Genomic DNA, 14,982 nt, shown 5'->3' with positions numbered 1-14,982 from the left:
GGATCACCACCGACTGCACCTTTCCGATATAAAGAAAATCACACAGAAACTGCTCTGGGAGTTGTCTAAGTATGCGTAAGCATTGTGACACTTGCTCATCTACATGCAGTCCAATGTCATTATCAATGTTATGAGACTTGATCCGACGAGTATAAGCGACAGTGCTGCGGCGACCGGATCTGCTCTGGTCGGCGGCGCAAAGTGAAGGAAGCAAAGTACTGCACATGGGGGTGCCGGGTGCGCTGATGACGTTCCATTCATTTTGAGCCGTTATCGCTCTTCAGCGCTTCAGTCATCCGCGTCGAACCATTATCAACCGTCCTCTGGCGGCGTCTGCTTGTAGCACGGCCGCGCGAGCCGTATCTTGAAAGCGAACTGCAGTGCAGACAGAGTGGGCCCACTGCTGAAAACTTCACGCGCTGTGTTCTCGCCGTGTACTTCGCTCTGAAAACAGACGCGCGCACACCTATCTTGGAAGTGATCTGCGAAAAGTGCATAGTGCGGCATGTGCTGTGAGCTTCGTGAGCGCTGTGTTCTCGCTACTTCAGTTGCGTTGAAGCGAGAGCTAGCACGAAGGTGAATTCACTCGCTGCTGCAGGTTCTATTTTGAAAGATATTGTGCGGTAGGGAGTGACCGACGGGTGGTTTTACTTGACGGGCAAGTGTAGAAATGCTTACGTAATAAAAAAAATCGCAAGACCCGCGAATTTCGCGATAACAACCAACATTAATCTACTCCCCCGCTCCCCCGCTGAGCGTTGGCGTCTTGGTCGCCCTCTCCCCACTCCCGGGAAAAGAGACACTACACCTCTATCTGAGTTGAAGAAACGATGATGTAATGCTAACAACTACAGGAACGGCGTTTCTTAACGCGTTGTCTCATGGCCTCAGATATTTGCGCGCCAAGCTGGCGCGCGCGAAACTGGGAGGCCATAATTGACCTCTTAATAGCACAAAATGACAAAAAATTATGTCAAGCGACACAGTCAAAAAATGTAACAAAGAACTGATCTTAAACCTACTGTTTGGGGAAAAGATATAAAAAATAAATTTAGACAGCCACAACACACGCCACTAAAGCCTCCACCGCCGGCATAACGCGGAAGCAACAATTGGTAATATTCATTCGCGCTTTTCCGCTACTGCCGCTACACTGCTGCTTCGTCTCCGCAACGAGACCCGCCATATTTTCGCCCGTATCGTTTTGTTTTTCTGCAAGTCCGCGCACGCAGCTCATCGGTGGATGCACGGCTGCACGGCGTCGCAATGCGGCCTGCGTAATTTTCTTGTGTTCGCACAATCGGTGTGAGACATGTCGCATGTGAAATGTTTGATAGAAGTGGCTCACGTCGAAGTCAAGCGACCGTAGGGGGGCTATGGCGGTGTGCCCCGTTCTCGGAAGCGTCATCGGGTTTTCCGCATGCAGATTTCAGGTACGTGCAAATGCGTTTCGCCCTCCTATTGAGCTCTGGAGCAAAACATGCAATATTTCATGTGAAAGATGCAGTGACCGTCATCATGGTGTGAATTTCGAGCGGCAAACGAGAACTGCGGCACTTAGCGCACACTGCCGCTGCTAAGTCAGCGTGGAAATGGTTTTACGTTGCCATAATATATTGTTGTCAGTCTAACCTGCGGCTTTGGGACAGCTAGCCCATTGACTTTTGCTTGTGGCAGCGATAGGCATGTAAATGGGAGCGGTAGTAATTTTCGAAAGCAGACAGTTGTTTCGCTCGATGTTCGATCATGTTCATGGCGTTATGAAGGCTAGAAAACTAACAGGCTTGATGGTGCTTAGTTCCAACTCCAAGGGGCATAACGTTGGCGCTGTATGTGTTTGTTTTCTGGGCCGCGAATAGCACTTTCATGCTTCCGTTGCACGAGAGTGGTAGCTGCTACATGCCGACTGGACAGAATACAATAAAAGCAATTTCCTCACTTTCATACGTATGCAATGTGACGTAAAAAAATTTCCAGCGTCTTATTCGGGGCGTAAATATCGAGCATAGTTTAATAGGAAACTCAAATTCTATCTCAGCTTAGTAGGCGTGAGACAAGTGATACTCGCATTCCTTTTTTAATTGTTCGCCCAAACCGCACCGCCCCTGGCAGATGCGTCATAGGGTATTTGACGGTAGCTTCGCTACGTGATTCGTTTTATGCGCAAATATTGCCCGGTTAAGTATCCTGTTAATTTATGCCGACACTCGTTCATCATATTTTTAAGCGATTACGATCCCCGAGTACCGGACGATGCCAAACTTGTTGTGAGGTGTAGGAAACGCGGGAAATTCAAAGTGGCGTGGCTGCAAGTTACTGTTTTTACGTTTCTTGCATTTAAAGCCGACGCACAAAGTATCACTGATTTATTTCAATTTCTGCTGCACTTGAACAATCTAACGTGACAACTGTATTTGCTCTTTAATGTTCTCCATTTATTGAGTATTCAGCTTGGCTGCCAGAAAATGCTAGATTTGTTTTCGTATCCAAGTGACGGACTATTTCACTGACGGCCATGTGTGAAACACACAAGATGACAAACCTGATAGAAAAATGATGAGGTGTTTCTTTTATAGAGTTTCGACTCGACTTTTGCTGAGGATGTCGATCGACCTAGGGCCTGGTGACAGCACACCCGACATGGCCAAAGTGCAGCCTGTCAGTTGAGTGCCCCCGAATGGAACATCAGCATCAGACAATGAAGCAGAGGAGGTAGGGGCAATTTTCACTTTTAAACAGAATACTGACAGCTGCCTTTTTTTTCTGAATTGAATAAAGTATTTACAAAAAAATCCTCTCTCTTTGTGCAGCCTACATAGACATTTATTTGCTTGTTATACAGACATCAGAAAGCAGTTCATCTGAACCCTTTCTGCATGTACAAATAAATAAAGAGGAGTTCACTTTCTGAAGAAATTGATGCACTGAAATGTGCATTCGGCGCACACAGACATGCAAAATAACCAAAAACTTTCAAGCAATAAAAAAACAAAAACAGGTTTGAAAGATGTTCTAGCATCCTAACCCGCCTTGGCATATGGAACTAAATATAACAGCAACAGAGCTGGATGCAGAGAAGTGTTTGTAAATGTTTGCAACTTATGGACATTGTCTAAGAAAGTGTTTTTATTTACTCGGAGCTTCTTCGTGTCATGGTCGTGCAGTAAAAGCTCAAGATGATGTCCTGCTCCCAATAAAGCACCTTTAGACTTTAAAATTAAATTTTGGAGTTTTACATGCCAAAGTCACAACCTGAAGTTTTGACCACCAGGCCTTCCTTAATGTGCACCGAATCTAAGTGCATAAGCATTATTGCATTTTACCCCCATTGGAGGGCAGCTGCCATGGCCTAGATTGAAGTTGTGACCAGCATGACTGAGCAGCCTTGCACCATAGTAACTGGGCAATACCACCTGGCCAAGATGAGAAATACTGCTTAGAACTACCCGCTTCTTGGCTCACAAGCACTTTGCACTAGGTAAAGGAGTATGGAGTACTGACAGCGACCGTTTATGTACCAATTTCTTTTTAAGCTGTCCAGTCCATTATTAGGGTGCGAAGCTTCAATTAGTCAAAACCACCCTAAATTACACAACCAGCTCAAAACACGCGCTATGTATAGCAGGATTTGGAGGTGAAAATGGAAGTCATGTCGCCAAAATAGGAGGTGGCAGTCACACTATTTCATGCATTTTGCCTAAAACAACTCCAGATTATTCTGGCAGCGGCGGTGGAGCAGACTGGACGTGTTCTAACTACTTCGTCGTGTATTTACAGGTTAGTTCTACATTTCAGAACATTTCCGCTAGTCCTTCCTGCCGCCGCTGCTGCCAGAAAGTGTCATTGTTTTCCATTTGCAGAGAGCAATTACCATGACGCGTGACGTTTGCCTTTCATGCAAGAAGACAATCAGCAATGATGTAATAGGATTACTTGTTCTGAAAGCGATTGCATTTATCACGCAGGAAAATGTTCTGGTACAAATGAAACATTCTTTAAAGGAAAGAATGAAGCTGCTCGAAGGACGTGGAAGTGCCCGGCATGCTGCTCAGCAAGGTTAAGGGGTAGCTCAGCAGCTGCGAGCACCACGACAGACGAGAACGAAATTCAGGGTCCTACCGCACAGACAGGTAGCTCGAATAGTCAGAGTGTGAATGCACTTACCTGCAGGCTGGATGACATAACTATACGTCTGGACCGTCTTGCGCAGTTACCAAACCAGGTCATTGGCATGGAAGAAAGCATGAAGCTTATGAATTCCAACTTTGAATCTCTTCTCAGCAAATTTGATGAAATAGTGAAGGAAAACGCAACCTTGCGCGAAAGTAACGAGAATCTGAAGCGACAAAATGAAGAGCTGTTAAGCCGTGTGATGTCCCTGGAGCAATATTCAAGGGGCAACCACACCGAAATCAAGGGTATACCTATGACACGAAATGAGAACTGTGAATTACTAGTCCAGAAGATAGGAGAGCAAATTAGTTACCCCATTGATACCAAAGACATCGATGCTTGCCATCGTGTATCTCTTGCGCACAATACCACTGAAAAAAACATCGTTCGTTTTGCTTCAAGGAAAGTCCGAAATGAATTTTATCAGCGAGTGAAAAAAGCGCGGCTTCCCACGAATGCGCTGGCCTTTTCTTCCGTCAGAAAACAGGCAATCTACGTAAATAAGCATCTCACACGTGAAAACAAGAAATTGTTGGCTGAGGCACTGAGGCGAAAAAGGGAAAAGAAGTGTATGTTTGTTTGGACAGATCAAGGTCAAATCAAAGCACGGAAAGCAACTGATAGCCCTGTTGTACGTGTTACTTGTGAGGCTGATCTTAGTCGTATCAGCTAGCTAGCAAATCACAGACATCAAGGCGTACATGTCAGTAGACGATTTCAATCAAAAGACAGTTTCTGAAAACGTGCTGGTGGGTGCACACTTCAATGCGCGCAGTTTACGGAAAAACCAGGACCAAATCCGTAATTTTATTAGCCTATTTAGCACGAAGTTCTCCTTTATTGGCATATCAGAGACATGGTTGACGGAAAATGAAGTCGGACTTCACAATAGACCTGCTTACAAGCTAGAAGCGAACTGCCGCGCAACCTACAACCAATCTGGCATCGCCCATGGTGGTGCTGCCCTGTACATAGACGATAGCATTACGTACCGGAGACGACACGATACTGAATTTAAAACACTTCATTGTGAATCAGTATGGATTGAAGTGGATAAAAGTCATTTGCAGCCGTCACATAACCTTATTGTGGGCGTTATATATAGGTCGCCGTCTGCATCTTATCACGGCTTTTGCGATGACCTTGACTGTATATTTAATGCGTTCTTGAGTTCTAATGCTCGTGTAGTAATAATCGGTGATGTTAATATTGATGTAAGTGACATTGATTCTTCTTCTTGTTATGAATATGTGTCTTGTTTTACTAGTTATGGTTACACATTGCTTGTAGACAAACCAACGCGTGTAACAGAACAAAGTAGTACACTTATAGACCACGTGTTGTCTAACACTCCTGTTTGCAAATCTGCGGAAGATTGAGATGTTAGTATTACTGATCACTACCCTGTGCTTTTCGTAATGTCAAACTGCCTGAACTTAAGCAAGAAGTGTTTTACGCGGACATTATTTAACGCTGACGTATTTGCAAATAATGTACGCGCAATTGATTGGTCCCGTGTATACTCTTCGAAAAATTCTAACTGAAGTTACGACATGTTTGTAGACATGTTTACTGAGGTGATCGCCACCGCCTCTACCACTTACTGTGTGCGCAATAGACATGCGATCCCGCGAGATCCTTGGGTAACGGGCGCGCTCTTGCGTTCTATTAAAACGAAATATAATATGTATAGGAAATTAAAAAGGCAACCTTATAACACTTCCTTGAAGGAAAGATACTCTGCGTATTCGCAAACTCTTAAAGAACAGTTTCTGCAGCAAAGAAAGCTTATTTTAGCAATCGCATTGAACAGAACGGGAAGGATTCGAAAAAAAAAACTGGTCCCTTCTCAACCAGTTTCTAGGGCGCGACATAAAACCACATCCCCCAGAAAAAATAATATACAATGATGTTGTGTACACTACACCGGAAGGTATCTGTAATGCTTTTAGTGCCTATTTTTCACCCAACATTAACTCAACTGGTAAGGATTTCGATGCAACGTACATTCCACGTACAAATGCTTCTTTTTAAATTTACCCTACAGACAAGCTTGAGGTGGCTTCAGTTATTTCTAATTTGCGAAACACAGCCTCTGGAATTGACAATGTTTAGGCGCATGTCGTTAAACTTGTAACTGACATCGTGTCACCAGTTCTCGCGCATATCGTCAATACTATATTCGTCACGGGTGTGTTTCCAGAACGGATGAAAATTGCCAAGGTGCTGCCACTGTACAAGTCAAAGGACAAGCATAGAATAGAAAACTACCGTCCAATTTCAGTGCTACCGTTCTTTAGCAAAATACCCGAAAAAATATTCGCGAGGCGCCTTAATGACTACCTGCACAAGCACAACATTCTTTCTCGGCACCAATTTGGTTTTAGAAACGGCCTTTCCACACAAACTGCAGTCTCAACATTTACAGCCTTAATTAGAAAATCAAGCGCGCTTCCGAGCTAAACGGAAGTGCGGAATTATCAGGGCGTTTAGATGAATCCGAAAGGAGCGGGTTAAGTCGGCTTGTCGGGCTGGAATGCGGCTTTTGAGTTCAAGTCAACACTAGCCGGTCGGGCTGAACGAGCGTCTTGCTGAGCCAGCCTGAGTGCACGACCCAGCATGCATGCAAACGCGGGCGGGTCGGGCCCGCCAGCGCGGAGACCCGTGTGGTGTCGCCATTCATGCGTGCTCCGGCAGCGGGAACTGCACAAGTAATGCGTAGTGCCCATGAAATAGAGCTGGTGCAGACGGCAGCGGGAAGGCCTGTTCGAGCACCTTGATATCTCGACGCTGTGTGTCGACGCAGTTTAGACGGGTCAGGAGCGCGTTCATGTGAACGCGGTCCCATCGGGCTCGGTGAGCCCGATTTCTGACTCCAACCGCTCGTGTCGGGTCCATGTACACGTAGCCTATGGCGACTGCCGCGCGAACTGGCACTATTAAATATTTCCAAGCAGGTCGTACAAAAAGTAGGCACTGCATTCAATGTTGGTCACAGCGCAATGACGGATGGACATATTAGGCGCGGTGGGGAGCGCCGCGACCTTGTAACAGCTATCCCGTTCGTGGTTGAGGGATCATTCCGTCATGTATCGTACTTCCATTCACCGCGGCCCCGGCGGGATATGTCGTTTGTATTTGTAATTAGGTGGTGCGAGAACGCTGGAGGAACTAAAGTACAGCGTCAAGGCGACCTCGATCACAACACGTATATTATCTTGCTCGATAGCCGTACGAGCCCACGGCCGAAACAGAGCTGTATTCGCAGATTTATTGCCTCGCATTGCCCCGCTCCGGTCCACTGCACCAACCCAGCGTGAAAAGCGAGGAAACGCTCCTGCCGCACTGCGCTGAAGCGATTGCTGTAGAGTCCGGTCTTGTCTAGCAACCATGGCCAACGGTACGAAAATGGCACTTTGGTGCGGATCTTCGGAGGTCTCGAGCACATCTGCTATGCGCTTGACGCACTCTTGAGTGTTTAACATATTTTTGCTAACATCACGACTAACTTCTGTTTTTTACCAACGTGGCCTTGCAAGAAAAAGAAAGATATCTGCATTCATGGCAGCCGCCTAGAGAGCTAGTTTGTAATCTATGAGTTCTGAGACAGAGAGAGAGAGAAATATATTACTTAGGAACGGCTCTATGTCGGGTTCGGAAACTTGGTGGCCAAGAGAACATTACCTTCGCGAGCTCACTTTGCCGAGTGAAATTTGAAAGGCATTAAGGACATCCGCCGGGGTCGCTTAGTGGCTATGAACACGATAACGTCCAAAGGGCGTTGCAAACGTGCATATTTTAGACGCCTCCTCATCTAACGGAATTTGATGGAACCCAGCATTCGCGTCCAGACGTGAAAAACATTTTGCACCTGTCAGCTTCGCCTCAATGTCCTCTCGACGAGGCATCTGATAATGTTCGCGCTTCAGGCTGTCGTTAATTTGCCTAGGGTCAAGATATACTCTCAGCCTGCCATCTTTTTTGCGCACGATAACTAATGGGCTTACCCAGTCGGTCGGGTTGCTCATTTTCCGTACGATGCCTTCTTGTTCCATTCTGTCCAATTCGGCACGCAGCGGCTGCTGAAGAGACAGGGGCACTCTTCGCGCCGGCCGGACGTCAGGCACGGCGTCCTTGCGGAGTATTATTCTGTGTTTTCGCTGGAGACATCCAGTTCCTTTGAACAGTCCAGGAAACTGCTGGGCAACGTCTCTTGCTGTGGTCGTGACTGTCTGTACTGCTCGTTGGATCAGGCCCAATCGCTCGCTTGTCTCGAGTCCCAGTATCGCTTGGTGGTTCTTTTTTACCACGAAAAAGTCAGCGGCTACATCAGTCTCCAACTATTACTTGTGTTGCAACCATGCCGCAATGTTTGATGAGCCCACTGTTATACGAGAGGAGTGTCGCGCCAGACGGCATTAATGCAGCAATGCGCAGCCTGCGGTACACTGACAAGGGTATGATGTTTGCTTGTGAGCCGGTGTCGACTTTCAACACAAGTTCTCGGCCGCCAATGTTCGCCTTGACCCACCAGTCGCGATTGTTGTCGACGGTTCCAACAGCGACGTTTAGCACTTAGAAGTTGTCTTCATGCTCAATCTCGTTTACACCTGTTGATCTGCAACAAGATGCGAAGTGGTTGAGCCCCTGGCATGCGTGGCATGTTTTCCCATGCGCTGGGCAACGGCGTGGGGCGTGTATTCGGCCGCAGCGAGTACATCTGTTATCCCACTGAGGATGCTTCGGTAATTTCGGCGTTTGCCTGCTCGAACTAATCGCATCCAATTCAGTCTCGTCCTTTCGCGTGTTCCAAACTTTGCTCTGACGGGCTGCAGTCTCTGCCGTCTTGCATAGCGTGACAGCTTTTTCCTGCGTCAGCTTTTTGTCCCTTAGCACCTTCTCCCGAAGCTTGGGGGAGTTCGTGCCAAAGACGATTTGGTCACGCACCATGTCGTCGACCATGCTGCCGAAGTTGCGGTACCTGGCTTGTTTCTTCACGTCCCGCAAAAACTGCTCGAAGGATTCCCCTTCAGCTTGAAGGCGAGTGTGAAATATGCATCTTTCATGCACGTCGTTTTGCTCGTCGACGCAGTATGACTCAAACTTGGAGACCACCGTGTCAAAGTCCTCTTTGCTTTCTCCCGCGGAAAAAAGTGAAATTATTGAAGACTGTCAAAGCGGCTTCACCCGCCAAACTGAGAAACTGTGCTGTTTTCACTGCGCTGGATCTTGGTTTTTCGTTGCACGAAGTTGCTTGCCAAAAAATTTCAAACTTTTGTTTGAAGTGCTCCAGCTCTTACCGCCGTCTCTGTTGATGCGCAGTCGCTCCGGTGGTCTGATGCTGTCCATACTTGCGTTGTAGTTGCGACCGCCCTGCTGCTCGCGGACGAGGGTGCCTATCCCACTTCTGGCACCATGTATTGTGACGATGAACGGCACGAACTCAGGAAACAATGAATGTATGTTTATGGCGGTCCGTACATTTATAGGGCCGTGGGAAGAGAAGGTAGGGGTTAACAGGGAAGAGTGAAATGGAGCACGTTGCACTGAACCGGCTGTTGATAACAGGCAAATACTGATACCTGATATGATACGTATACAAAGTGTTTAGAACATTCTCAAATACATACCTTCATGAGAGGAACTGTACATGCTGCTCATGCTCGGATTTAGAACTTAAATCCAATTGCAAGTATCTTGGTGTCACATTTGACAAAACACTGTCGTGCAACTTTCCTATTCAAGAGTTAGCCAAACGCTTACGCCTAGTGTGTGTCTATATATATGCTCTGCGATACATTTGCGATCTGTCGGTTAGAAAAACGGTGTATAAGGGATAAGAAGAGCCCTTTTTGCGATACGGAATAACAATTTACGGTACCGCAACTTCATATAAATTAAAGTGGCACTGGTACGAAAAGCGATTCGTGCACTAGTACACTGCTTGAAGTGCACCGGCTTAAGATACCGTTTATAGCGTCCATGTGCATCCTCCCACACGCACTCAGTAGTTAATCTCTCCCTTTTCCCTCTTTCTATTCCGCTTTCCCCCACCCCCAGTGTTGAGTAGCAAACCGGATGCTCGTCTGGTTGACCCCTCCCTGCCTTTCCTGTTCTTGCTCTCTCTCTTCAAGCGATGTCGCAAATTTTCTCCTCTGATACGACACTCAACTTTCTGGCCCCTTCGGCTGCGCTTACCTTCAATTGACACACTCTATGTTACTCGACAGACAGACTCTGCTGGCACGATGAGCTCAAACCCATTTCTTTTTGCCATACAGATCGCCGCCCTACTGTTCATACGAGCAGGGTACGAAGGAAAAGGTCAGCATGTGTCAACCAACTCGACCTATCTTCCAGGGTATCTTGGATCACAAATGACTACCTGGCCTCTCTATTTGGATAACCACGGTCTACAGCACCACTACAGTGCAACGACAACACTGGATGACGTCACAGACTTCATCGCCACCACAGCAAGGCTATGGGCACCACCAACCATAAAAGGGAGAGACATACTTCGATGGACCACCGGGCATCTGCTGGCACGATGCGCTCAAACCCATTTGTTTTTGCCGTACAGGTGAGCAAACGTTTCTGGAAAAGCCTACTATCCAATGAATTGTACCTCATTGTGCTGCTAGTCCGAGGGCTACTTTCAAATTTGTTGTGTGACTTTTGCGTGTACGTTTCTGAATTGCTGCGTATAGCAATGGATGTCGAAAGTAACCCTGGGCCTGATTATGACCAGTTTTCCAAGAAACTAAAACAAATTGCAGACGACCTTCATGTTACTAAGGAAGAACATCTAACATCCATCTACTTAAAGCTTGACAGCCTAAGCCATCTCGACACCAAGCATGCATTGAACAAATTACTAGCATCCAGAAAGCACTAATGTCGCTTGAACTGAAAGAGGACCATCTCGAAAATCGTTCCAGAAAATCAAATATAATGGTTAACATTCTTCCCGACGAAGCTAAGGAAAACGAAGGTTCACTCGAACACAAAGTGCATGAAAACATTCTTAAAAGTGTCCTGACAGTCGAAGATGTAACGATTGAAAGGATTCACAGATTGGGCTGGCCAGCAGCTAAAAAAAAGACTGGTTATGTGGAAGCTCTTGGACTACCGTGACCAAATCGCAAATCCTAAACAACTGTTATAAGCTGAAGGGGAGCAGTTTCTCAATCAGGGAAGCTTTTCATGGCGTGTAAGAAACATCAGGAAACAACTATGGAACTGCGCCAAAACCAGAAAAGAATATGGTGGCAAGGTATCGCTGGTCCACGACAAACTGCGTATCAATGACGACCTCTACCGATGGGATGACTAAAGAAATCATGTGGCCCTAATCCAACCACATTCAGCTACCTTGACCAAAAAAGAACTCAGCGCCCTTCCACTCGGTGAAAAAGGATTACCAGCGAAGCTGTGTAAGTAGGCCCCTTAATGGTGAACGGCACCTCCGCCGCGGGTTGGCCCGCCATTGCACATCTTCGGGATCGGCCCACGCATCAGGAGTGCTTAACGCCTGCTTCATCTCCGCCGCGGGTCGGGCCGGTATTGTACTACCTTCGGGATCAGACCACGTAAGGAGAGGGCATAACGCCTGCTTCACCTCCGCTGTGGGTTGGCCCGGCATTGCACTACATTCGCGATCGGCCTACGCTTGGCGAGTGCTTCACGCCGGCGTCACCTCCGCCGTGGGTTGGCCCGGCATTGCACTCTCTTTGTGATCGGCCTACGTTGCGAGAGTGCTTAACGCCTGCTTCAACTCCGCCGCGGGTCGGGCCGGTATTGCAGTATTTTCGGGATCGACTCACGTATGCGGAGAGCTTAACGCCTGCTTCACCTACGCCGCGGGTCGGGCCAGTATTGCAGTATTTTTGGGACCGACCCACGTATGAGGAGTGCTTAACGACTGCCTCACCTCCACCGCGGGTCGGGCAGGTATTGCAGTATTTTCGGTATCGGCCCAGGTATGGGGAGTCCTTAACGCCTGCTTCACCTCTGTCGCGGGTCGGGCCGGTATTGCCGTATTTGCGGGATCGACCCACGTATGATGAGTGCTTATGCCTGCTTCACTGCCGCCGTGGGTTGACCCGACATTGCACTACCTTAGCGATGGGCCAACGCTTGGCGAGTGCTTAACGCATGCTTCAGCTCCACCGCGGGTCGGGGCGGTATTGCACTATCTTCGCGATCGGCCCACGTTAGGGGATTGCTTAGCGCTTCCTTCAATTCTTCCACGGGTCGGGCCAGTAGTGCACTAACTCCGCGATCGGCCGACGTTTGGGGAGCGCTTAACGCCTGCTTCACCTCCGCCGCGGGTGGGACTGGTATTGCAGTATTTTCCGGATCGGCGCACGTATGGGGAAAGCTTAACGCCTGCTTCAGCTCCACCGCGGGTCGGGGCGGTATTGCACTATCTTCGCGATCCGCCCACGTTTGGGGAGGGCTTAACGCCTCCTTCACCTCCGTCGCGGGTCGGGCTGGTATTGCAGTATTTTTGGTGTCGGCACACGTATGGGGAGTGCTTAACACCTGCTTAAGCCCCGCCGCAGGTCGGACCGGCATTGCAGTATCTTCTGTATCGACCCACGCATGCAAAGTGCTTAACGTCTGCTTCACCTTCGTCGTGAGTTCGCCCGGCATTGCACTATCGCGATCGGAATACGTTTGGGGAACGCTTAACGCCTACTTCAGCTCCGCCGTGGGCCGGGCGGGCATTGCAGTATTTTTGGCATCGGCCCACGTAGGGGGTGATTAACGCCTGCCTCAGCTCCGCCAGGATTCGGGCGGGTATTGCTCTATTTTCGTTATCGGCCCACGTATAGGGAGTGCTTAACGCCTGTTTCACCTCTGCCGCGGGTCGGCCCGGTGTTACACTATCTTTGCGATCGGCCTACGTTTAGGGAGTGCTTAACGCCTGCTTCACCTCCGCCGCGGGTCAGGCCGGTATTACAGCATTTTCAGGATCGGCCCACGTATAGGGAGTGCTTAACGCCTGCTTCACCTCCGCCGTGGGTTGGCCCGGCATTGCACAACTTCGCGATCGGCCTACGTTTGGGGAGTGCTTAACGCCTGCTTCACCACCGCCGTGAGCCCGGCCGGTATTGCAGCATTTTCGGGTCGGCCCACGTAGGGGGTTGCTGAACGCTTGCTTCAGCTGGCGAGGAGTCGGGCCAGTATTGCACTATCTTCGCTATCGGCCTACGTTAGCGGAGTGCTTAAGGCCTGCTTCACCTCAGCCGCAGGTCGGGCAGGTATTGAAGTATTGTCGAGATCGGCCCACGTATGGGGAGTGCTTAACGCCTGTTTCACCTCTGCCGCGGGTCGGCCCGGTGTTACACTATCTTTGGGATCGGCCCACGTATGGGGAGTGCTTAACGGCTGCTTCACCTCCGCCGCGGGTCGTGCCGGTATTGCACTATCTTTGCGATCGGCCTACGTTTTGGGAGTGCTTAACGCCTGCTTCACCTCCGCCGCAGGTCGGGCAGGTATTGAAGTATTATCGAGATTGGCCCACGTATGGGAGTGCTTAACGCCTGCTTCACGTCCGCCGCGGGTCGGCCCGGCATGTCACTAGTTTAGCGATCGGCCCACGTATGGTGAGTGCTTAACGCCTGCTTCACCTCCGCCGCCGGTCAGGCCGGTATTGTAGTATCTTCGCTATCGTCCCACGTTTTGGGAGTGTTTAACGCCTGCTTCACGTCCACCGCGGATAAGGCCGGTATTGCAGTATTTTCTGGATCGGTCCACGTATGGGGAGTGCTTAATGTCTGCTTCAGCTCCGCCGCGGGTCGGACCGGTATTGCACTATCTTTGCGATCGTCCTACGTTTGGGGATTGCTTAAACCTTCTTCACCTGCGCCGCGGGTCGAGCCCGTATTGCAGTATTTTCGGGATCGGCCCACGTATGGGAATTGCTTAACGCCTGCTACACCTCCGCCACGGGTCGGGCCGGTAGTGCAGGATTTTCGGGATCGGCCTACGTTTGGGGATTGCTTAACTCCTGCTTCACCTACCTCCGCAGGTCGGGCCTGTATTGCAGTATTTTTGGCATCGGCCCACGTATGGGGATTGCCTAACTCCTGCTTCACCTCCGCCGCGGGTAGGGCCGGTATTGCACTATCTTCCCGATCGGCCTACGTTTGGGGAGTGCTTAACGCCTGCTTCACCTCCGCCGCGGGTAGGGCCGGTTTTACAGTATTTTGGGTATCGGCCTGCGTATGGGAGTACCTAACGGCTGCTTGACCTCGCGATTGGCCCACGTAGGGGAGTTTTTTGCTTACCACGCCAAAGGCACAAAAGTTTCCTTGGAAGGTAGGGGCATACAGCTCTGCTTTAAAAAACCAGGAAGCAGGCAGGCAAGCAACACGCCATAGGTGCAACGTACTCCGTCGCAAATAACGTTCTGCAATATTAATGCGCTTAGCATAATAAAGAAAACTGACTTGAAGCATTGTTCCTTGGTGTCGAACTAGATTTTGTTGCTTTAACTGAAACATTGGTAACAATCGAGATGAGGGATGCTGAAATCGCACCGCCAAACCACGTAATCGTGCGGAAGGACCGATTCACACGTGGTGGTGGCGTCGTCTTATTGATTAGAAAGGAAATCTCTTATATCGTGTTACCTGATGTCACAGGAGTGGAAGGAATTTTTTGTAAGCTAACATTTTCTACATGCAATATTGCCGTCGGTTGTATTTATGGTAGTCCCTCATGTGAGGTTGAAGTGATGGAAATACTGTGCTTGTACACTGTAAACGAAAATAAACCCACCAGGGAGTTTTTAACACA

General features: G+C 48.9%; 1 long non-coding RNA gene across 1 annotated transcript in view; it reads left to right on the top strand.

Moving 5' to 3' along the window:
* Positions 1-2,696: 2,696 nt before the first annotated feature.
* The window catches only part of LOC142566581 (uncharacterized), a 35,750-nt gene continuing 23,464 nt past the window's right edge, over positions 2,697-14,982 (top strand). Inside the window, exon 1 of the long non-coding RNA XR_012825071.1 lies at positions 2,697-2,712. This is a non-coding gene — a long non-coding RNA (uncharacterized LOC142566581). The remainder of the gene's footprint in view (positions 2,713-14,982) is intronic.

The sequence above is a fragment of the Dermacentor variabilis genome, unplaced genomic scaffold (genome assembly GCF_050947875.1).
Source record: "Dermacentor variabilis isolate Ectoservices unplaced genomic scaffold, ASM5094787v1 scaffold_13, whole genome shotgun sequence".
In the NCBI taxonomy this organism is placed as follows: Eukaryota; Metazoa; Arthropoda; class Arachnida; order Ixodida; family Ixodidae; genus Dermacentor; species Dermacentor variabilis.
The sequence above is the reverse complement of the archived record's forward strand: the minus strand, read 5'-3'. Positions and strand labels throughout refer to the sequence as shown.